Genomic DNA, 26,031 nt, shown 5'->3' with positions numbered 1-26,031 from the left:
ATCTGTGGAACGGGCAGGACTCGAAAAACTCCAGCCAATCATTTCCAAGACCACCTAGAATCATTGGATAGTAAGTGCGTCAATCAAACGGTCGTACCATACCCCCCTCCCCCTCACGAGCGTGTACTGAAAGCATACTGAAAGCTCGTGACCCAGTCACAGTAAGTGCAAGTCGCCCCGGTACAGAGAGAGAGACAGTAAGTGCATGATTGCGCGTCCATGTTCTTCGAATGGGTGGAGTCAGGGCCAGCGTTGGAGGAAAGAAGGTAGGACCTTTTGAGTTGTGTTTTTGAGTTGTGTATTTTCAAAATCTGCAGGCCGTTTTGCAAATCCCATACCCTACCTTTAATAACATTATTTATTAATATTTATATGTTATTATTAATTACATTTAATCATATATTTCATTATATATATATATTATATACATAAATAATGATTTATAATCAGACTTGTATATTAATATATTTTAACCCAAAAGACCAAAAGTGCATATAGAGAAAATAAAGTCTACTGTTAGGAACCTTAAGATTATTATTTTTTTTAATTGCCACATTTTCAAGAGTATTAAACAATTAACCAATCTTTTGAACCAAAAATGCTCATTCTCATTACTGTAACATGAAAAAAATACTATTTATACTATTTAAGTATTTATACACCATGGTAGCATTTATTATACTGCATTTAATTGAATTTTTTTAATTAATTTAATTAAATAATTGAACATTTTACTCTAATAGAAAAAAGAGAATACAGTAATTAAAAAAAAAAACATCAGACACATTTCAGTAGTACAAATTGGAGGTAAAAGGTGCTTATCCTTATGGAAAATCTGATTTCTAAAGATTTACTTGGGTGAAATGTGACAGGGATATTTCTTGACCGGTTTCATAAGATACACCTAAATAGAAGACAGCCTGTGGTGGTCATGTCTATTTAGTCTTCTTTCTCTCTATCTCTCTGACATGGCAATCTGCCGAGTCAACTGACGAACTGATTTGTCCCTACAAGAGAAGACCGGTGAAGGAAAAAGCACCCTCACTCAGGAGGAGCTCTGGGAGTTGAACTGAATAACTCTTCTCAGCCACTCTATGCTTTAAAGCAGCACTTAAGTTCCTCAGGGACTGACAGATAACTGCTGTTTATGTGCTTGTTAGTTCATGTGAGGTAATTAGTAACACCCCACGACCATCTCCACCACACCAGTCCTTATCACAGGTCCATTGGTGACCAATGTAGGTAAGACTCAGTGGCTTGGATCTGATTGGTTGGGTCTTTAATGCTGTTGCTGAGGTTTAAACATCGAGTCTCAAAGATGTTCAACTAATGTAATCTATTATTGGTGTCACAGCAAATGGTAGCATCCAAAACAGCCACAGATAAAAAAAAAAAAAAAAAAAAAAAAAAGGAAGCTCCCTGATATCAAAATCAAGCATGACATCAAGAAACCAATGAACGGTTAGGAAAATGGTAAAAGCAAATACAGCAATAGTAACAGTGATGCTTGGCTTCTATTCTATTCTATTCTATTCTATTCTATTCTATTCTATTCTATTCTATTCTATTCTATTCTATTCTATTCTATTAAGAATTGAACTAGTGGTCAACCAAGATGCACAAAATAGACACCACTTAACCACTGGGAAACATTCAGACCCTCGAACTTATTGATCATGACAGACTCACTTCCTCTAGCTGGCAGGTCTGGTTCCTCTTCTAAAGAGTCTCTGAACTGGATTGATTTAGAGCTTCCTCCTCCCTGTTAATAACAATAAAAAAGGAGACAGACTCCAGCAAGGCGTCATCACTTACTCCTCACCTCCACAGGGAGGGACCCAGCCTCCATTACACGTCCTGTGAGTTGAGTGTCCTGCGGTGCCTCTGAAGTTTGAGATGGCTACTAGGTAATAACCCGGTCATTGGGTCAGTAGGAGCTGAATAGAGAACCACTATCAACAGCTTTACAAGGTCATTGTACGCTGGGGTTTGAGGGTGGAAGAAGCCTAAAATCTCAATTTCTTATTATTTCTTATATTATATTAATCTTTATAATTCTAATTCAAACCATGCTTGTACAGTAAATCACGTGATTAAATTTTCTCTCTTTGTTCTCGCCACAAGCGCTATATATTAGGTATTCAAACATTTACTTTAATTATGTAAACATTTTGTGAATGTAATAACATTTTTAAATGGCTTTCAATAATCCTCCAGGGATGCAACACAAGCAGCGCTGTTGGGGACACACCACAACTGTCTTAATGAAGCTGCTAAACAACAACAAACTGCTTCATTTTGAGTTTGGTGGCTCGGTGATCCTGTAAGCCTGCAACAAACACTCCCTTTAATCTATCTTCCCAGTCCCTTTTCAGGTTAGCTTTTTAGAGCAACACAAGAGAATGGAAGCTTTTGTCCTGTAGTCCCTTTTAACACCTGATAAGATCTGTGGTTTGAAAGCGTTTGATGGAGTGCTTGAACCTCTTCTAAGTGCACACAAGGATTCCACTCATTTGCACAACACTTGTCATTGTCCATGTTCTCTAAGGTTCATTATGTGGCCCTTTTCTAAGACTGTTAAGCAGCTTTTTCTCTTAAATTGTTTAGTTGTGGATCATCAACCCTTTGGATAACGTAAAAGAAAAGATGACACACTCAGCGCTCAGATTGCTAGATGTTCGCAGCGAATAGTGTTACTGATAGTGTTTGCAATGTCATATAATGTCTTTTCTGTTCAGATGAAGACCACACAGACAGTTGAATTCATTTGCCGTTGTGTCTATTAACTGTGTTGCATAATGCGAGAGCTTATTTACTCCGGAGCCATGCAGGAAATAATGATTAGTGTTTTTCTGAATGTGAGGAAATGTCAGTACCGCTGACCTGCCGGTTAGGATCAAACACAGGAAGTGCACAGACAGGTCTGGAGGACCAAAAGAAAAGAAGCTGAGAGATATTGAGGAATATGTTTAGATATGGTAAGAGAATGACAGAACATGGTTAGTAAAAACTGACTCTACCAGAAAGAGCTGTCAGTATGTTTTTCATGCTGTTTAGAGGCAGGTTTATTTTGGAATATGAATAAATGCATGTATGTACTGTGTGTATTTATGTATGTATGTATGTATGTATGTATGTATGCATGTTTGTATATGTATGCATGTATGTATGTATGTATGTATGTATGTACTATGTATGTGTATGTACTGTGTTAATGCATGTATGTATGTATGTATGTATGTATGTATGTGTGTACTATGTATGTATGCATGTATGTATGTGCTGCTATGTATGTATGTACTATGTATGTATGCATGTATGTATGTATGCATGTATGTATGTATGTATGTACTAGGTATGTATGCATGTATGTATGTGCTATGTATGTATGTATGTATGTATGTACTATGTATGTATGCATGTATGTATGTGTATGTACTATGTATGTATGCATGTATGTATGTATGTATGTGTATGTACTATGTATGTATGCATGTATGTATGTGCTATGTATGTATGTATGCATGTATGTATGTGTATGTACTATGTATGTATGTACTATGTATGTATGCATGTATGTATGTGCTATGTATGTATGTATGTACTATGTATGTATGCATGTATGTATGTGCTATGTATGTATGTATGTACTATGTATGTATGCATGTATGTATGTATGTATGTATGTGTATGTACTATGTATGTATGCATGTATGTATGTATGTACTGTGTGTACGTAAACTACATATGTATGTATGTATGTATGTATGAATGTATGTACCGTATGCACGTACACATGTATGTACTGTATGTACCTATGTATGTGTGTATGTGTATGTACCGTTTGTATGTTCTATGTATGCACGTACACATGTATGTACTGTATGTACGTATGTATGTGTGTATGTGTATGTACCGTTTGTATGTACTATGTATGCACGTACACATGTATGTACTGTATGTGTGTATGTATTGTATGTATGTACGTAAGTCAATGCTCTGGTTTGTGTGCTTTAATGGGCTCTTCCTGCAGATCTGGCTTTGTTGCCACTCTTTGTTTTAAGACGCTTAATTTCTCTGGCTAATCTGGAAACCCATAACCAGGGCTCAACTTATTGCTTGTAAAATAAAGACTTTAAGCAGTCCAGCTCTTAATGTGATCTCACAACCTCCCTGAGAGAAAGGCCATTTGGAGATTGGCTTTGGCTGCAAGCTCAAACTCAGAAAAAAATGTGCAAACTGCAATGACTGCTTCTCATACGTTACAATCCAGGTTTATTTTGGATTAAAAAGAGTTTAAATCCAAATGGATTAAGACAGTATAGGTATCTCTCTTTTCTTACTCCGAAGAAAAATGTTCGAAGTCTTCTTTGTGTTCTGCTGGTAAGGGATGATGGGGGCTGGGCAGAAGTGAAGGAGAGAGCTTTTTTTATCAGAGGAGGCAGACAGCCACACTTAATCAGAGAAGATTTAGCTCAGTGGAGTTTGCTTGCAATTTCCAAAATCTGTTTCAAAGGGATGCAACAGATCAGCAGTATGTATCCGACAGCTGCATCGGTGGCATGAACATCAGAATTTGTAATGGACATGAGGAATTTTGGGGGGCAAATTATTACCAGTTCACATGGTGTTACATTGAACATACACACACACATACATATATAATGCATGCCATGTATATATATATACATGCATGTATGTATGTATGTACACACACACACACACGTGCTGTAGTAGAAATTATGTAAGATAAATAGTACAATTATTAATTATATAAATAGTTATTTATTAATTTATTAACCTTTATTTTGGGTCAAAATAAATAGTACACCGATTATTTTATATCGATGATTAGTGTATATATATATATATATATATATATACACTGAACAAAATTATAAATGCAACACTTTTGTTTTTGCCCCCATTTTTCATGAGCTGGACTTAAAGACTTTTTCTATGTATACAAAAGGCCTATTTCTCTCAACTATTGTTCACAAATCTGTCTAAATCTGTGTTAGTGAGCACTTATTCTTTATAGTTTATAGTTTAGAGAGGGAGAGTCTAGTTTAAATATTATTTATATGAATTAATTTATTAATAATTATTTATTAACACAAATAAATATGAATTATTATGAATTGTATTATTAATAAAACATTCAAACTATTTTTTTTACAAAAATCACTGTATTTGCAGGTGACCTGTGTTGATTGTGGACTTGAGATTTAAAAAAATTAAGATGCAACTTGAATTGATCACCTTAAAAGGCTTCGATGGTAGAAAATAATTTGTACAGGTGTGTGCCATGATTAATTGTGCTAATGTTTAAAATTATTATAAAACTTTAATTAAAAAATAAAAATGAATGTGTTAAATCTATAATAACATTTTCTTCTGGTTTTTAAATACGGGTGTTGACTTTTCTCTCTGCAGCAATAATTTATGGATAATTGGATATTGCACCAAGTGACACATTTGTGGTTGCTTTAGCGCCAGGATCAGTGCCTAAAAAATCCCCATCGCTCAGATCTATAGACCCCACAGCGTTAGAGACCAAAGGCAAATGTGTGTGTCATGTTCTCAATTTTCCGTAGCAAGTCTTCCCATCTGCCCCACTGCCTAATGTCCAAATGAACACCACACACTCAGACTCAAAGCCACTGATCAAAGCTTAGGGAAAAGATCAAAAAGGAACGCATACCTTATCTGACAGGAGTACATAACTGTCTTAAACAGCTCCGTGCTCCTCAACACCGATCTGAAGTCTGGGCTGAGCTTGTCTGGGCCTCAAATGGCCCCGTTCTGACCTGATTACAGCCCTTTTTCTGGCTCTTTGAACCTTTGAAGAACTGCTCTAAAATATGACATCTAATTCAACCTTGCAGTTGGGACAGAAGTTTCACCTTTGGCCATAAACGATGGAAAAGTAGCTTCCTTTTTGCATTTTTAACACAGAGTGGATATGTGTCACTAAGAGATACACCTACATGATTCAACTAGCATGCCTGGCCTTATATTGACCTTTGTTAGTTTTATTCTTTCTTGCAAAGGTGAAGACTAATGTGTTTTCTTTAATGGACTTTGGATTTATATGACGCATTGGATTAGGCATAGAATAGTTTATTTCATTTAGTTAAATCACATAAACTGTACTGTCCTGATCCAGTGAATAATCATTGACATCATACAGTAAGCTATATTAAAGCGTTTGTCCACCAAAAACTGAAAATTCTGTCATGATTTACTCATGAAATGATGCATGATGGCGGTATGTTCAAGAGACTTTTTTTCGCTTAACAGCAGGATTTGGAAAGACTGAACTTCCTACATAAAGACTTCCACCGTGCAGATGCAGTGATAGACACCAGAGACTATGAGGATTAATTATGAATTTGCCACTACTGATCATGTGCCCTTTTCTTTAGCTATTAAATCAGGGCAATTTACCTACTCTTTTGTCGGTGAATAACGATATGCGTGTTGGGAAAATAGACTGAGTCTAACTTCACTGGGGAGGATCTTGAAGTATATTGTGGTCAGTCGGACATGTTGTTAAGTAATATAGACTAACCAAAAGATGCAGCTGCATGTTGTGATATTAACTGTAAGAACCCACAACATGGTATTGAGTTGTTTTCCTTGTATGATAATATTGTGGAGTCCCTTCTGGCCTCAAGCAGGCCTCTGTACAAGACCAAGATGTACAAAGCCAAGCCAGGTTGGAATGAATATGTTGAAGAGTCTCATACGAAGGCTAAGGGCTTTTAAAGCTTGGGCTAAGTCAGGTAGACATAAACATGGTCCCTTATTTGAATATAAGAAACAGGCAAATGCACACTTTAAATATGCCCTACGTTTCATAAAGAGGAATGAAAACACGATGAGGTCGGACTCACTTGCAAGGAAACTGCAAAAAAATAATCTAAATGATTTCTGGAAAGAAATCAAAAGAATAAATAACTGTAAAACATCTTTGCCAACAAATATTGATGGTATAAGCGGTCAAGAGGAAATTACTCAGTTATAGCAGAAACATTATTATGAGCTGTTCAACTGTGTTAAAAGTAATTCCTTTGCATGTAGGTAACATTGATAGTAATGAAGATGTGACTGTCTCCCCACAAGAAGTCTATGATGCAGTTATGATGCTAAAAGACACTAAGGCATGTGGTATGGATAAGATATCTGCTGAACATCTAAAATTTGCGAGTAGAAAACTCTGTCCTCTTCTTGCAATTTGTTTTACTGGGTTTTTAGTTCATGGTATTTTAGTCTATTTTATCTGTGATGTTAGTGTCTATTATTAAAGACAAAGATGGCGAAATAAATAGCATGGATAATTACCGGCCTATAGCACTGGCCAGTATTCTATATCCAAGGTCTTGGAGAGGACCTTACTAAACAAGTTGGAACAGTTTGTCCTGACCACTGACAACCAGTTTGGTTTTAAACCTAAACATGGCACAGATATGTGTATTTTTGCTTTAAAGGAGATTCTAGATTTGTACAAAAGGCATAATTCCACAATTATTATGTGTTTTATTGGTGCCTCTAAAGCCTTTGATCGTGTAAATCATGAAAAATTATTTTATAAGTTACACAACAAAGGAGTTCCCAGATTTCTAATTCTGGCTTGTTATATGCTCATCAGTCAATGCATATAAAGTGGGGAAACTTTGTGTCTGCTCCATTCAATGTATGTAATGGAGTTAGACAGGGAAGCATTCTGTCCCCCTTTCTTTTTAATGTTTTAATGGACGATTTATCGAAGCTAAACAGCCGTGGAACTGGTTGTATGGTTGGTAACACTATCATCATCCACTTGATGTATGCCGATGATTTGTTGATCTTCTGTCCATATAGTGCTGGCCTTCAACAGTTATTGAGGGTTTGCTCTCAATATGGCTCAGACTTTGACATTAAATACAATGCAAAGAAGAGTAATGTTATGATTGTTAGGAGTAGGGAGGACAGGAAACTGTTATTTCCTGAATTTTCTCTGTCTGGTATTGACCTTGAGGTATGCAATGAGGCTAAATACTTAGGACATTATATAACTGAGGAGCTGTCTGATGATAGGGACAGTGTCGTACGATCTATGCACAAGCTAAGACATTGATTCGCAAATTTGGTATGTGCTCTGGATCTGTGAAGACTGCACTTTTTAGAGCATATTGCACCCCTATGTATACTGCTCATTTGTGGCGGTGCTACAGAAAGAGCAGCATGCAGAAACTCAGTGCTTATAATGACGGAATGAGGCTGTTGCTTAAGGTGACACGATGGAGTAGTGCAAGTCAGATGTTTGTCAGTGTTGGCGTGCCCACCTGTTCTGCTGTTCTGCACAATATCATGTACAGATGTATGCGTAGGTTGTTAGATTCTGCAAACAGCATAATTCCAACCTTGACGAACCCGGCCCTAAGTTCAGTCAGGTTCTCCTCCAGTATGTGGAACCATTAGCGTTTTAGCCTATATGTAAACGTGATTTTTTTTTTTTTTTTGTATTTGCCTGTTGCTGTTTGTGTTTTGTTACTGTTTGTTTTTTAGACCATGTGTGTCCTTAATAATAGCTTTGATGATGATGATGATGCCAGAATTTTCATTTTCATTCTTCAAAATATGGATACTCGACTGTTCAGTTAGTCATCCAACAACTTGAACTCATTGAGTTTTTTTACTTCAATTGAATTAAATTCACATTTATATGTAAAGCGCATTTCACAATGCATATCGTTTCAAAGCGGCTTTAAAGAAAATGTATCTACATTTCATTATAAGGTCTGTTATTGTATGTTATTTTCTTAAACATCTCATGTAACACCTCATCCACATTCATTCCCATAATGCATAGTGCTGTCCTTACATGACTGTTTACACATATTTCTCTTGGCTAGGAAAATATGACTAATATTTATCATAAGATCAAGGTATGTGAAGACATGTGGAGCAAAGTGAGCGAATTCCCCATGAGGTAATAAACACCACTATTGGTTTGTGGTTGAATAATCAAAGCAAAGCGCATGTAACCAGACCAGCTGCTGGAGAAATCATCTCTGCAGAGGTTTGATGGTGTGTGTAAGTGCAGCAGTGAAGCCATCTGATGCTTTGCATTAGGAAAGCTTTGCAGTGCTTGAGCGCTCTACGGATCCCTTATCCTCATCAATGTTGTGTAAAGAAAGGGAGTCTAATCCTATCAGGCCCTCAAATCCTCCGCTGGGGCCTCATCTCCCAGGAACACAGGGCCCGCTTCGCCGTATCCTCTGCCAAGTACGCACATGGCAGCTTTCCAGCCCCGGTCTGGTTCCAGGTGAGGACGGCGGTTCACGAGAAAACAAAGGCCACATTTGTCTTTGACGCTAAAACTACTTGTGACATCACCGTGATCCATCATAATAAAGCTTTCCTCTGAGAGCCATTCGCAGAATCGCAACAGATAAGAAACACAACATGATTGTGTATGCATGTAACTAACATGACCGTGAACCAGACTTATAGCTTGGCTGTAAATGTCACCGATGCCATATGTTTCACGGAAGTTGTGCATGTTAACGCAACTACAGAGCCGATTGTCCTCATTTAAACTCCTGCTCACAAAACACCAACGATAAAACAACACCGGAGCCAAATAAATGTGGTGAAATAAAATGGAATGCAGCTCATTTCAGCTCCCTTTCCAAAGAGGAAACCGATAGGGCTGAATATGCCAGAGCGTTCATTGTGTGATCTCGAGCTGGCTCCTATCACGTACTAACACTGTCCTTAAATTATAGGCTGTGCGTGTGTTATTTTAAGTGATACTCTGTACTGTCTCAGTCAGACTGACTCTAAATAAACAGAACTTGGGCAGACAGTTTGGATCACAAATCATGTTCTAGGAATATTCATGGTGGCAATGAGTGAGTTATGTGGTTATGTGCCGAGACTAATGATCCAGCCTGCTTTATTTTTGGAATACTGAGTGTGTGTGTGTGTGGTTCAGGTAAACCCTACGTTATAGGAACAAAATGTCCCCATGAAGATGGCAATATCCGAAATCCTTGACCTTGTGGGGACGTTTTTGTCCCCATGATGAAAACAGCTTATAAATTATTCTGTGATGTTTTTTGAAAATGTAAAAATGCAGAAAGTTTTCTCTGATGGGTATGTTTAGGGGATAGAATATACAGTTTGCACAGTATAAAAATCATTATGTCTATGGAATATCCTCATAAAATATGGAAACCCAGTGTGTGTGTGTGTGCGCGCAGTCTGGACCATACCAATGAATCCTCTGCTATCTTAATATTTAATTTGAGCAATTTCAATCGCTCCTATGTTGTCTGTGAAGGATCACCTGTGGCTGCTGGTCATGGAATAATGTTTCTATTGAACACACTGGTGAGATCAAGGATTTCTCTGGTTATAATGGAAAATCTGGGTCAAGTACAAGTTGGTGGAAAGTGAAGTTAATTTTAGCGAGGACATTTCGTTCTGATTATGGTGGTTCTGCTGGTAGTAGTGTCATAAATTAATATTTAATATAGATTTTAGGATTTTTTTTAAAGCAGGCATATGATGTATGTGTCACATTTCAATTACACGATTAGATCAAAAAGAAAAAAGGCTCATTATAATGCAGTAATTCTTGAAAAAAATGCTGAATTAATTTATTTTAAAAAAAGAATTGTCCAATAATTCATATTTATTTATTTTTTAAATGTAAGTAAAAATGTTATGGTGGCTAATATTTGAAAAATATTAAAACTTTTGTCTGTCAAATTATAGTGAGTGTGGTGTAACCACAGGAAGTCATTTTGACATTTTGGCAGTTATACTTCATGAAAAAGTACTTTCATTTAAATTGAGTAACTCTACAGAAACGTGATAATCGTGACTCAAAACATATCAATGATTTTTGTAAAAGAATCCTTGATACATGTTTTGTTTTATTTGTTAATCATTTTGAAAGGGTGTAAAACAAATATTTTTGTAGTTTCACTGCTGGATTTAGGTACTTTTTACCTGACGATTAGACATTTTTGATTACACATTATTTAATTAAATCTAAATTGTGTGGTACAATGGTATAAATTGTACCACACACTAAATACAATGGTATTTCAAACTATATTTTTAACAGATTTCTCCTTTTCATCTTCTTGGTTATTTGTCATTGACCCATAAATTCAGTTCAATCAGTCAATTGAAAGTCACTACAGTTTACAAGCACAGCAGAAAACATTATGCCCCCACATTTTAAGTTTTTATTTTTGTCACTTTCATGGCATTTTTGCTTTAAGCCCTGGTTTCTAATGCTGCTTGTAGATCTTCTGCTGACTTCTGCCCCTCACCCAGAATTTGAGGCAAAAGTCAGTCTGCATTCAAGTTATTTTGAAACCGTTTCACCACACACACACACACACAAATATTTCTTAAGGTGTTCAAACATATCACAAAGGGGAAAAAAATAAGCCACTTACAACACATTTGCTGGACAAATGCCCCAGCAGTGAGCGTTCTTTAAGTAAATGCTTCGATATTTACAACATTTAAACTCTGTACTCCTAGATGACTGCCTCCTGGCATTCAAATAGCAGTTATTTCACCCACAAATCATCTTTTGTTTTAATATGTTGCAAAATATTCGGTTCTTCACGCCCTTAGATTCCATTGACCACATCTTGTAGGTAGTCGAAATTATCCTAATGTGTCCAAGGACCTCAAAGATGATGCATTTAAGATGCATGTTAATAGGTGTAAACAACTACAACTTGGTTGACAACTAGTGATTGAATCACCCAAGATGTTTAATAGGTGCAAACATGGCCTTCTAGATTTAATCACATCTCTTTCAATTACTCCAATGTCATTGTGTCCCTTTGCCTGTGGTATTCAAGTGAATCATATTTTTGGGATGGTTGTAGTTGCTTGGCACAAACCACCCACACATTACGACAAAACGGGATCCATATTTATGATCCCGGTGTCTTTCTTTTTAATAGAGTCGAGGGCAAACATGCCACGAATCCTCCTCACTGGGAGCCATTCCGTGGCGTTTCTATGAATTAGCATTTTTATTAATCCAGAATCACTCACTTGAATGGGAATTATCGTTTGCAGATTAGTGCAGTTTTCTCAGAGGCTTTTTTTGTGGCAATCTATCTTTGCGCCGCAGAACCCATAAATTCTCACTAAAGAGGGAACACAAACACATGCAGGAGGGGAATGTGGCGAGGGAGTCAGGCGTTTAATCCTCCGTCATTATCTAGCTGCCCTGCGAACAGCCATCTGCCAGAGCGCGTAACTTCCACGTAGCGCGGGGTGACGGTTGTGAGGGGTGAGGACGCACTCTGACCACATTTCCTAAATTAGCACATCTTGTATATGCAGTGAAAAACTGCCCGTTGTTCTATCCGACTCTCATATCTAATCATCTCGCGGTCTAGGAAAGAATAAGAGCGGGAGATAACAAGCAACAGAGACAAATAAAACTCCCCCTCCGTACAGCTGAGAGGTGCCAGTAAAAACACAGAGTCAGGGATGTGAAATGACGATTCAAATGATGAGTCATCTTTGATATCAAACATGTGGTTAAGGGAGACGGAAAATAGCAGGTTCCCATCTCTCGTGGAAAGCGGCCAGTGTCGGGTTAATCAATGGGTTTAATTACTGAAATGAAAATACAGGATCGGAGTCTGTATGGGAACAGCTGCATTCGGTAAACCCTAATGCTCAAAATAATTAATTGGTTTGAGTAGGGCAAACTTAAAATAAACAAATGAGTTCAAACAAATGCACTTTTATTTTTATTTTTAGTTTATTTAGAGTTTTTAGAACTTTCTTTTTCTTTTGAGTTTGCAAAACTGACACATTTTAAGTAATCTTAATTGTTTAATTGTTTTGAGTTTTATGAACTTGTTCTTTTAATTTTGACAAGCTTAAATTGAACTGAAACTGGGCTGGGATTTCTATTTCCCAGCATGCTTTGCCATTTCACTCGAAAGGAAGAGTAAATACTAAAATTAAGTGTTATTTCATGTTTTTTTGCAAGATTAATGTTAAGTGGGAGATTTAGTAGTGCTTAATGCTTTGCTTTTTTAAGATTTTTCTTTTTGGCGATTTTTGCCTTTATTATTATAGGACAATATTGAGTGGACAGGAAGCGAGGTGGGAGAGAGAGAGGGGGGCAGGATGTCGAGAGGTCCACGAGCCAGGACTCAAATTCTGGTCGGCCTAAGCGCAACAGCGCTACATGTTAGCAAGAGGCCATCGGCGCCGACTGCTTTGCTGTGTTAATTTATAAGAGTGTCTGTTGTGTTGGGTTTTTTAGGGGGTTACCATCATGGTGACGAGTGGACCATGCTTAGTTTGAGATTGGATATGTTAAATCATCTATATTGCCGTACTCATTCATCAATCAATCGTCATGCTTTGCTAATGCTATCAAAGCATTTACTGAATTAGTTAAAGCTAGCCAAGTTTCCTCTACTAAAAATATTTAAGTTGAGAATACATGATCATTTTAAGTTAAATGAATGAATTAGCTTACTCAAACATTTCAATTTAAGAGCAATTCAAATGTCTGAGTACAAAATAAAAAATATGCAAGTTTAGCTTAAACATTTTTTATGTAACTGATTACCTCAAATTTTTTGAGTTTTGCAAACTTATTCAGGTTTACAGTAGAAAAGTTATGTGAAGTGGCTTCAGGGAATTCTGGGAATTGTGATAGTCTCAGTTCCATTCCAAAAAGAAGGGAATGCCTTTGTCAAACGCATCAAGGAAACATATTGAGATTTGGTGTAGTTTATTAAAGAGGCTGGTCTGATAGATTTAGATGCAGCAAAACAGGGCCTAAAGAAAGGAATAATCGAGATAATCTGCTCCACATCTGTTGGGAATACATTAATCAGATGAAAAGGAACGATGTTATTTGCTAATGGCTTACTTAAGAGGCATTCGTCAGGATTTCTAAGGAGCACAAAGCTTTCTTGTTGTCAAATTCAGCTTATATTGCATGTGTAGATGTGAGGGCAGTCATTTACACAACACTTACATGCAAATTACTGTGTGAGGTGGTTGTACTTCTCCGTTAAGGAATGACTTTCATATTATAATAAGTGAATGATTTACACCTCTCAGGTGTTAGATTGTGTCTCAACAATGTTACACTTTCATCACTGATTGCTAATCTACTGGCGAATGAATACACTTTTGATAATACAAGTTAATCTAATATGCACGCTTCTGATAATATAAATATAAACATCATTAAATTAGCTTAGAATATTTGCCAACTTGGTAAGAAAAATAATATTTGATCACATTTTGCTCCAGAAGCAAAGTTTTAATGAGGTTTAGATATTCAGAAAACAAGTTTATCGGCAGCGTAAATTGCATTTATAGACCGCTTTTACACATTTACATAAAACAATTTTATGCAAAATGTATTAAAAAGCAAACAAACATGCAAAAAGCCAATCAAGTGTTTGATGATTTGTTATTGTAAAATGAAATACAAATCACTGTCTGCTATCTGATCTCATTGCATGTGTATGAGCTGTTTAGGATACGTGTGTGTGTCTGTAATCTGTGTATTGTTTCCATGATTAACAGCCTCTGATGGGTTGATTAATCACTGCCGATGGATGGGAAGCTTCCAGAGGCAGTGCTTCATCAAGCTGACATAGCAATACATCCTCGCACCCATTAGTGACCTCGCATAGACACCCAGAAAGCACACACACAACCCACAGGCTTGCTTACGATGTTATTGTTCCATTCACTCAGTCTCTGCCAATCAAAATGGCCATTTTTCCTTGTTGAGTGTGTTTTGATCAGACTAAATGACGATCTGTCCACATATTTCAGAATGGTGTTTTATGAAACAGTGTTGTTTTTCTAGCATATAATGTTTTGAAAAGAGACATAATGAGATTTCAGTGCTGGGATTGGGAATACCGATTGGTTATAATCCCAGTTCACATAATCTGGGTTCAGTGATAAACATGTTTATCATGTACTGGAACAATGGAGAGACATCAGCCTCTCTTTCTTGTTTTTGCCACTGATGTGTTTTTGTTTGTTGTTTAATGGATTTATGGTAAATGGTAAATGGACTGCATTTATATAGCGCTTTCACAGACCCAATGGCCACCAAAGCGCTTTACATTTGCCTCACATTCACCCATTCACACACTCATTCATACACCGACGGGCGACGGTGTTTATCTCTATGTTATGATACTATCATCAAAATCTGCATAATTTTAATTGTTATTTATACCAAATGCTGTAGCTGCAATGACTGTAATTATATGAAATGATTGATCACAGCAACACTATTAATGGCTTATTACATTTTCTGTAATTCTGTAAGATTTTGTGTGTATGTATATATACATATATATACAGTATCTCACAAAAGTGAATACACCCCTCACATTTCAGCAAACATTTTAGTATATCTTCTCAAGGGACAATACTATAGAAATGAAACTTGGTTTAATTTTAGAGTAGTCAATGTGATGCTTGTATAGCAAAAAATAACTCAACATACAGCCATTTGTCAAAATAGCTGGCAACAAAAGTGAGTACACCCTAAGAGAAAATTATACTCTAAAATATATCCAAGTTTCATTTTTATAGTATCGTCCCTTGAGTGACTAAAATGTTTGCTGAAATGTGAGGGGTGTACTCACTTTTGTGAGATATATATAGAATACTACTAATGAATTGTTTGATAATCAAATGACAGCAGAAGTGTGACAACCACTAAGAACCACTGCTCTAAAAGTCTCAAATATGAGCAATAGAGGAATGTTTGTCCGGAAGTATTAATTTCCATCCATGATACCTGAGTGCATCACAGAAAGCTTGTGTGTGCAGTATAAGCACTGTAGGACATGAAGAAATGCTGGAGGTGAATGAACTGTGTGCTCACGTGACACTCAACTCTAGAGACTCTGTCACCTTGATGCTTCACAAATATTACTCATTACAGGAGGGTTTATGTGCTGAAGAAGCCACTGACCTGCTGCTCTATCCGCCTCTCTGTTTCTCTGCTCTCCGCTGCTCTTTAAATTAGCATTAGAGAGCTGGAGGAGATGAGGCTGTAAGGATCCGAGTGATAGGAAGTTCATGTTTCAGTTCTTATCTCCACTGAATTGACAAATAGAAAACAGAATAGAATGGAATGGAATGGAATAACACATTTAAAATGAACTAGTGTAGACAAAAATGTGAAGTATACAGGATGAGTAAATCATGGGCTAATTTTCATTTTTGGCAGAACTATCCCTTTAAGGGCCATATATACAGTATATATATATACTTTAATATAAATGGTAAACATTCAATATGGATATTGATCAAAATAAACTGATTAATCAAAAAATTATAAAAAAAAATATATGATTGAACAAAACAATTTGTTACCATGAGCAGCGAGTTGAGTTGTCGTCTGGCGAAATGATATTGTAAGACTTGAGATATAATAGATATGTAGGACATACAGTATATATATGATATAGGAAATATGTAAGTTGGTGAGCATTCACTATAACGTTCAGATCGAGCTGCGCTGAGAGTCTGTATCCAGCTTTAGCAGTTTAGGTAAACAATCCTCATGTGAACACGCCAACAATTCCACTGCTCTCATCAGGTTGGATTGCCAGCTATTTGACATTCTCCACCTCAGTGCAAGAGGATTAAAAGAACATTGCAGCTTTTCCAAATAGTGGTATTTACAGTACGCTTGGTTTTTATTGCGTTCATGAAATGTTTTTACATGCTGCTCACCCACATGTTCAGTAAATAAATGACTGTGTGTGTGTGTGTATGTGTATGTGAGAGAGGGAGAGAGAGAGAGATAGAGGAGTGATTCAGAGACACTGTGTGTGTGTGTGTGTGTGTGTGTGTGTGTGTGTGTGTGTGTGTGTGTGTGTGTGTGTGTGTGTGTGTGTGTGTGTGTGTGTGTGTGTGTGTGTGTGTGTGTGTGTGTGTGTGTGTGTGTGTGTGTGTGTGTGTGTGTGTGTGTGTGTGTGCGTGTGTGTGTGTGTGTGTGTTTAAATGAGGTGCTCTTTATATTTTAGTGCTTTGTGTGTTTAACCCTGCATGTGTGTGTGTGCATGAATGAGAGGTGGTATCTACAAATACAGTAAAGTCCTACTACTTCTTCTACTTTCTTTTTTTGTCTTGTCCCACCTCAAAGGTCTTGATCTTCTCAAATGTATCTAGCAATTCAAATTACATAATATTGACATAATATGTCAAGCTGAGATTTAATTAGTTGTAGTCAAACAATTTTAATATTATTAATTAAAATTAATGATTAAAAATTCAACACCTAGCAACCTATTCTGTTTAACTTTTTATACAGAATATATTTTTTAATTACATTTTTTTTTAAATGTCTATTTAGGTAAATGATTAATAATAATAGTTATTGTTGTTATTATCATTTATTTGGCAGACATGTTACATTCGATCAATTCATGCATCCCTGGGAATCAAACCCATGATCTTGCTAGTGTCATGCTCTGAGCTACAGTAATGCTATTATTACTATTATTATTATTTTATAATAATAATAATAATAAAATGTATTTAAAATATATTGGTTGTATTACAATGTAATTTGTATTTTAGTGTAATTTCTATTAATAATATATATGTAATAAATCAGTCATTTTATTTACAAAATCACACAAATTAGGGTTATGAACTGTACTTATAACATGGCAACACAAAACAACTTTTTTTGCATGGCCAAAATAACACTGAGACATCTATCAAATAAACCCTTTTGTATGCGAATGTTTGGTGTTTGAATGACATCAGAGGGAGTAAGTGAAGTCAATTTGTCATTTTTGGTGAGCTATCCCTTAGAGCCTAACCAGTTGTTCAAATAGAAAAAACCTATTTAAAAAAAAAAAAAAGTTTCGACCCTTATTTTATGAAAAGTGCCGTGTATTCTGTATTATATGTTTGCATTTAAGAAGTGCTAAATGTGTGCGCACATGCCTCTTCTGTGTGTGGGGTCCTGGGTGTAGGTGGTGCATTGCATAAGGGCAGAGAAAGAGAGAGCGAGAGAGATCTGCTTCAGTGATTAATGGGGGTCTTCTGTGAGACGCAGCCAGGCGCCGAACACAATCACTGCCCCAGACTGACGCTCCAACAGACTTGTCCTTCACATGGGAAAGAGAGGGCCTGCTCCTCCCTCCCGCTCACCACCCAGCCTGGCTACTTCCTCTCCTGCTCCTCCCTTCATATTGTTCACCAGGAAGGGAGAGGGAGACAGAAAAAAGTAAGTGTCAGCACAACAGCCAGTATGTGTGTTGAGGCTGACAGTGTGAGGCCTGCTGGTTCTGCTCTCAGTCGGGGTTGTGCCTCCTTTTCTGCTGTTAAACAGGGTTTTCAAACACACTTTAACCTGGGCGCACTTTCAATGGGGTCTTTGTGGAGGCGGATGTGTGGACACTAGCCCTCAGCAAACAGGGCGACTTGGTTCCTTTCTCAGGCTCTGAGGGCAGAGCTGGTCGGAGTGCGTTTGAGCGTATTTGTAAGCACTTTGGCTGCGAGAATGGGATTAGTTGTTTGAGTTTCTTCACTTGTGTACTTTTGTCGCTTCAAATTTAATGAGAGCCACAGTGTCTTCCCTATGTATAAGTTTTATCTCGCCGTGGTGTTGGTGTCTTATTGAAAACTGTTAACGGCCAATGATAGATTTGCCCTGTCGGGGGGATCCCTTATTTTTAAATCAGCCCTCCTGAATTAAACCACATCCTTAACTGTGATATGAATGAGAGTGGGACACGGAGAAGGGGGTGAGCATTCAAATGCCTCCCGAGTCAGCCTTTTGTTAACTTTAAATGACTATGGATCCATTTAGTTAACCCAGCGCAGCCCGGGGCCACATTTCATTATTGGGCCTCTCTCAGGGTCCCTAATTGGGAAACGCTGTTGTTGCCTCGGCACCTGCGGTTGGCCCGCACGTTGTTGTAGCCTTGGTAACAACACAGTGCTGAGGTCCTGCCAAACTCACCACTTCCTCTCTCTCTCTCTCTCTCTCTCTCTCTCTCTCTCTCTCTCTCTCTCTCTCTCTCTCTCTCTCTCTCTCTCTCTCTCTCTCTCTCTCTCTCTCTCTCTCTCTCTCTCTCTCTCTCTCTCTCTCTCTCTCTCTCTCTCTCTCTCACACACACACACACACACACACTCTAGTGTGTTATAAACATTCCCCAAAGTCCCAGTGTAAAGAGAGAACTTAAGGCGCATTGAAACTAGAATGTAGTTGTCCCCTGGTGAGCTGTATTTGTTGTCAAGTTTGTATGTTCAAAGCTAATAGTGTTGTTGTATAGGAGAAACTGGGGCAAGTTGTCACACCGTTTACTCATTTCAAAGTGATTTTTTAAGTCAATTTCTTTATGTGCACATGCCTTAGAGCATTTGCTGCAAAAAACACACCAGAACCAAATGACGTTCAGTTCTGTTAAGAGTTCTTGCACATGGATTCTTCCCCTACTGCGAACAGAATACCGAACTAAAATACTTACACGATAACTCTGAATATATACAGCAGTTCGATAACAGCACATATGACTGTTATGAGTCCAGTCAAAAACATGCAACGCGACCAGGGTTGTTCAATTCCAGAACTAATTTACTTGTTTAAACCAGTTTGTTTTAGTAAATCAAACGCATACAGCGCCACCAGTGTTGTCCGATTTCCGAAACGAATGACTCTCATAAACCCGTTATTTTTAGTGAATCAAACTCATACAGTGCAACCATTGTTGTCTGATTCCCGAACAAAATACTCATAAACCTAGTTTTAGAGAATCGAACTCATACAGCGCAACCTGTGTTGTTCGATCCCCAAACGAATGACTCTAATAAACCAGTTCTTTTTAGTGAGTCAAACTCATACAACGCAACCAGTGTTGTCCAATTCCCGAACAAATGACTTATAAACTCTTCGTTTTAGTGAATCAAACTCATACAATGCAACCAGTGTGGTCAAGTTCCCGAACAAATGACTCAAAAACAGATCGTTTTAGATTCCCGAATGAATGACTCTTATAAACTGTTCGTTTTAGTGAATCAAACTCATACAGTGCAATCTGTGTCCGATTTCTGATCAAATGATCCTGTTTTTTAGTGAATCAAAAACATACAGTGCAACCAGTGTTGTCCGATTTAATGACTCTTACAGACAAGTTCTTTTTAGTGAATCACAAACACACAGTGCAACCAGTGTTGTCCGATTCCCAATTCAATGACTCTTGTAGACAATTCTTTTTAGTGAATCAAAAACACACAGTGTAATCAGTGTTGTCCGATTCCTGAATTAATGGCTCATATTGACCAATTAGTTTTAGTGATTCAAACACATGCAGCGCAAACAGTCTGATTCCCAAATTAATGAATCTAATAAGTTGGTTCTTTTTAGTGAATCAAACACATACAATTCAACTATAGTGACTTAATTGAATAGTTACTGACTTATATAACAATATTTACCTAAAGATACAGATAATGTGTTTTGTCAGTATTTCAGACAAAAATAGGCTAATGGATGAAATATGTTTCTACATATTTTGTTTGTTTAATGTTGTTGTTTAATATAATTCAGGCCAATTATTGGATTGCATTTATGCATTTAAAGTCCCCCTGTGGTGAAAATCAAGCTTTTAATTTTGTTTATATGTCTATGTGGTGTTTTTAAAATGCTTTAAGACAAAACGTGCAAATTCATGAGTCAACACCATTGCTGAGTATTTTCTCCTTAAAACTGCAGTGAACCAAAAACGTGGTTTGCAATTGCTGGTGTTTCTGACGTCACAAACTACCTTGTAACCAATCAGGTCAACGTGTGATCGTCAAAGAGTGGATCTCTGAGCTGGTGTGAGTGAGCGGGGATAATTAGCATATTCATAGAACTGTGTATACTAAATGAATCAAGGGTGTTGAGTTACATTTAAGCTATTTTAAGGCATGAAGACATTTCTTTCAAGGAAAAAAACGTTTAAATATGTAATTTTGGTGATCAAAGATACATTTTAAGGCATACAATTATTGACTACGGGGGACTTTTAAAAGACTGTAAACACACCTTTTGCCATTTTTGTTTTTAATTTAATTATTATCTCGCCATTTAGCTCTGAAATTGGATTTTTTTTGCTTAAAAGTACTAAAAGAATTGTTTACTGAACCATTAAGGAACCAGAATCTGAAATGTTAAAATCTCTATTTGATCCATTTAAAATCTGTTCACAACCAGTGCATTAAAGGTATAGTTCACAAAATATAACATTTTGTCAACATTTACTCACCCTCAAGTTGTTCCAAACCTGTATGAGTTTCTTTCGTCAGTTTAACACAAAAGAAGATCCAGACAGTAACCAGAAAGTTGACGGTAGCCATTGACTTCTATAGTATTTTTTTCCTATGAAAGTCAATGGCTACCGTCAACTGCTTGATTGCCCAAATTCTTTAAAATATCTTATTTTGTGTTCAACAGAAGAATGAAACTCATACAGATTTGGAACAGCCTGAGGGTGAGTAATTTTCATTTTGGGGTGAACTACCCAACTATCATGTTTGATTGTTTATTTTTGTCTGTCCTTTTACAGTTCTTAATCTGATCTATCTTCTACAATATCTCACATCTACCAAGATACTAAGATAAAAAGAGGAAATTGTCATCAAAATAAAATAAAATAGAAATCCCTGCCTTAGCTCATTTTTCTAATGGGTGTGATTCATGCCATTTGTGTTAGTCACACCAGTCGTGCTAAATATATCAGAAAATGATCATTAAAATCCAAGTAGTATTCCTGTTGAACAGCTTCTGCGTAAGGATGGAATGGAGGCATGGTTCAAACATAGCTTGTTGTTTTAGACTCTATTTAAAGGGAGAAACATACTTTGCAAGCGTGTCAGTTCAGTAATAAGGAAGTGCCCTGCTTTAACGGGAAACTTTGCTGTGTGTTTGGTTTCCCTTTCTCATAGGCAGAGTGTGACGTCTTAAAGGGGTTTCCGTCACTGTCTGTTATCTCCGCCTATTTAGGTGGAAACTGATATTTAGCCCTGGGAAAGTTATTTGGAAAAAACCTTCTGTGTGCAGTGAGGAAGCACAAATACTTTATGAGAAAGAGGAAAAGAAAAGCTAAAGTCTTGAAAGCACAAGTTACATAAACAGATTTGATACAATGTAGGCCTACAGATTAAGGTAATACATGACTGTTTCATCCAGCAGATCATAATAAATATTTAGTTTCAGAAGTAAAGCAACAAAACTGTCTGCTTGTGAAATAGGAGTACATGTAAAAAAATCTAACATCATTCTCCCCTGTTATTTTGGGAGTTTTCATAAACAAATATGCAAGCAGAGGGGTAGCTGTACAGTTATACAACTGACAGCAGACTTCTTTGAAATGAAGCCGCAGCAGCGCTCAAGGAAAGAGAGCACGTGTGCTGCATGTAAACACTGCAATAAGGAAGTGCTGCAGTCCTGCTGACATGAGCTGACACACACTCAACTGTGTATTGACTTCTGCTGGCTTATCTGAGTGCTCTTTAAGATATGCCCATTGCACAGGTGCTTCATCAACACAACAGTATATCAGCAGTCAATATGCATTGTTGAAGTGTAGAATATATAGTGTATATAATATATAGCTATATATTCAGCAGCCATTACACCAGTCTTCGGTGTCACGTGATCCTCATATCAATGTTTGTGCTGTTTAATATTTTCGTGGATTTTTTGATGAATATAAAATTCAAAATAACAGCATCTATTTGAAATAGAAAGCGGTTGTAACAAAAGTCTTTACTGTCACTTTTAACCATTTAACTGCATCACTGCTGTACTGACCCCAAACATTTGTACGGTAGAGTGAGTTATTGAACTTGAATTTACATTTTGCCCCACTTATTGCTCATTATGTCAAATGTAAACTCAAATACAAAAATATATATGTTTTACACTTATTGAATTTCAAACTGGAATCTCGCAAGTTGCATATGTGTGTATCAAAATAAACAAGGTTGCTAATGTGTAACATTTTACCAGATTTTAAATGCTTAAACTTTATTAGAAAAGTGTGAGAGAAAGAATTTTTAAAAAAAATGCTTGAAGGTTCATCTTGCAATCTATAAAATTCTGTCGGCGTGTTACAAAAACTATAGAGAACAGAGACCATCTGACCACACACTGAGAGTCTAGGCTTGTACTCTGTTGTTTTTAGTGAGATGTTGAACATTGATGAATGATCAGCGAGGAGATCAGACTCCGTCGTGAAACTACAAAGATTTTTAACGCTGGTAGGGGGGGTCGGTCAGAGTCAGCCGCTTTCTGGGATCTACGGCCATTTTAATCCACTTGTCACTCATCATTAACCTTTGCAGCTTTAAATTCATGACCCTCTGTTCACTTTCTACTGTGTTCCTGTGTGGAGGAGACGGGGGCTGCGGCGTGAAAGAGGTTTGTCTGAAGCATTAAGCTATGAGAAATGAACCTGCTATTTGGTTCCTAATCGTTAAAATGAACGTGCTTTCTGTTTTTTGCATGCCACAACTTGTTACATCCCCTAACCTGTATTAAACTCACAAGAGTCTAGTTTCTTAATATAAGCCGACATCTTTCCTGCTCTAATCAGCCAATCATGATTGACTCAGTTTATAACAAACGGCAAATCAATGTAAGCAATAGTAAATAAAATCCCTCCAGGACAGGCATTAGTTTACAGCCTCGCAATGTAGCTAAGCAAACAAAGCCAGTTGAGTCTTTTTCTCTCTCTCTTTTTTTCTCTCCTTCTCAGCTGCCAAAGACATGCACAGAGAGTCTGTGGAGGAGAAAAACACACATACACATTGAGGGCAGGGTCAGTATAATGAGTGCTTGTTGGGACTGAAAGGGACTATTGGAAACAGTGAGTATCTAGTCACGGTGCAGATGCAACCGAGAAAATACCAGCACAAGAACTGTTATCAGTGAACACCTCATATTTTATAGTCATCTCAGTCAAACGAGTTTACAAATATAAAAAGTTTATTGAATAGGATTTTATTGTCACTAATTAAATCAATAGTATAAAGCGCTCACATTGGGTTGTACACATAAAAGAAGCCAATACAATGATTTAACTCTTTCCATATATGAGATTTAAAGAAAGTTCTAATGTGAAAAACAAACAAACAAACAGTTCTTTGTCTTTGCACCCCGTGACAGAGTTCCGGAGGGAAAAAAGGCTTCACGTTTCTGAGCTTGTCTTTAGAGAGAGAGAGAGAGAGAGAGAGAGAAAACAAGTAAACTCTCCTTTAATGGGCATCTGATGATGTCATATCACTGGCTGGATCCGTGTGTCTCTGAGTGAGGCAGAAGCTCTGTGTAATTGGTTGGCGGTGAGTTTGGGGGAAGGGTGTCTCCGCTCTCCTCCGCCTGCAGATTAACCCCTGTGTCTAACTCAGCTTTGGCTTCTCTGAGTCGGGTGTCTTTTTAATCTCCAATTTATATGCTTAATTACTCAAAAGAGTAACTGTATTGCTTCTGTAAAGCTTATTTTATGAGTTTGGTGTTTAAGACTTTTATATTAGGCATGTGCTACTTCATAGTGACCTGTCGAATTTGCTGCTCACATCTGAAAATTCCGCAAAAGTTGTCTTAAAAATGATGTGTATAATATGATTCTTGTATTCTGCTGCCAGCACACATCTTGTTGCTACTGGTGAGAATACAGGAAGAATGTAGGGTAATAATTGGCGTCCTTCTAAATAGCAGATCCAGAAGTGCAGTATCAGCTCTAGTCTCAGTCACAGGTGACCAGCTGCCCAGCTTTGTTTCTCCTCAGCCCTTAGGGACAGCTGGGGCCATCAATCTGTTCCCAAAAAAACCTGCACTTCACCCTGACTCCTGACAACCCCTCTCTTTCTCAACACTCTCTTGAAGGCTTTGTCCTGAGAATCTATCACCGTTTTTCCACTGTATGTGCAAACTATTTTCTAAAGGCATTTCTGAGATATTAAATATTTAAACTAACTTAAAGGGGTAGTTCACTCCCCAAAATGAAAGTTCTGACTTTCTTTATTCTGCGGAACACAAAAGGTCGACTTTTTAAATATCCTTGCCACTTTAGTGTCAATAAAAAATATTAAAAACTGGAGATGTTGAGCTTTTAAAAGTGTTTATTCAAAGCAACTTACATTGGATTCAAGGTACACATTTTTTATCATTTGTTGCTTTCCCTGGGATTCGAACCCATACTTTTGTGTTGCTAGCGATACAGTGCTCTAATTGTTTGAGCTATAGATGAAAAAGCACCATAAGAGTCATATATGACTCATGCACTATATTCATGCACAAGTCATTATTCACTGATTATCAACCCCTCCACTGGGCTGTAACTGTTGCAAACAAATCATTGAATCAATGAGAAATGGTTCAGTCTGATTGATGAACAAATCTTTCACAATGGGTTTATGAACTGAAACAGATTCACTAAAAACCTCAGACTCAATTTGTTCAATATTGATCAGATATTGTTACTTCTCTCATGAACTAGGGGATTTTCAAGATTTTAGTGCACTATAGTCATTTTAAACATGTCATTTAAAAAAAAAGAAAAATTGTTATGCCTTGACAAAAGGGGATATTCTTAAAAAAAATCCAGTTTGGAACAACATGAAGTTGGATAAACATCGTCATTTGGGTGAACTTTTTAATTGGGTGAACTTTCCCTTTAAAACCTGAATGTGAGACTTCAGTATACACTTGTTTTCTAACGTATGCTAACTAAGGAATATGAGGCCAGCTCAGTAATGTGTGATATACGAGTCGGTTCATGTGAGGTGTTCCCATGAACACGTGCAGCAATGGCTTTTTTTTCCCTCTCTGCAGATGGTAAGCATTGAGGGCCATTATTGTTCTCGATGTGGGGCGTCCTCTGCGGTAAAGTCTCTGGCACACTTTTAAAGACATGGTGGGTAATATATGCAGGCCTGAGCCAGTGGCCCTGGCAAAAGCATTCCCCTCCCCCTCCCGAG

General features: G+C 37.2%; 1 long non-coding RNA gene across 1 annotated transcript in view; it reads left to right on the top strand.

Annotated features, from left to right (window-relative positions):
* The window catches only part of LOC130083827 (uncharacterized), a 95,720-nt gene that overhangs the window by 68,954 nt on the left and 735 nt on the right, over positions 1–26,031 (top strand). The window contains exon 2 of the long non-coding RNA XR_008806874.1: positions 25,886–26,031. This exon is cut by the window's right edge and continues 32 nt beyond it. This is a non-coding gene — a long non-coding RNA (uncharacterized LOC130083827). The remainder of the gene's footprint in view (positions 1–25,885) is intronic.

The sequence above is a fragment of the Rhinichthys klamathensis genome, unplaced genomic scaffold (assembly GCF_029890125.1).
Source record: "Rhinichthys klamathensis goyatoka isolate OS25496 unplaced genomic scaffold, OSU_Roscu_1.1 h1tg000059l_1, whole genome shotgun sequence".
NCBI lineage: Eukaryota > Metazoa > Chordata > Actinopteri > Cypriniformes > Leuciscidae > Rhinichthys > Rhinichthys klamathensis.
The sequence above is the reverse complement of the archived record's forward strand: the minus strand, read 5'-3'. Positions and strand labels throughout refer to the sequence as shown.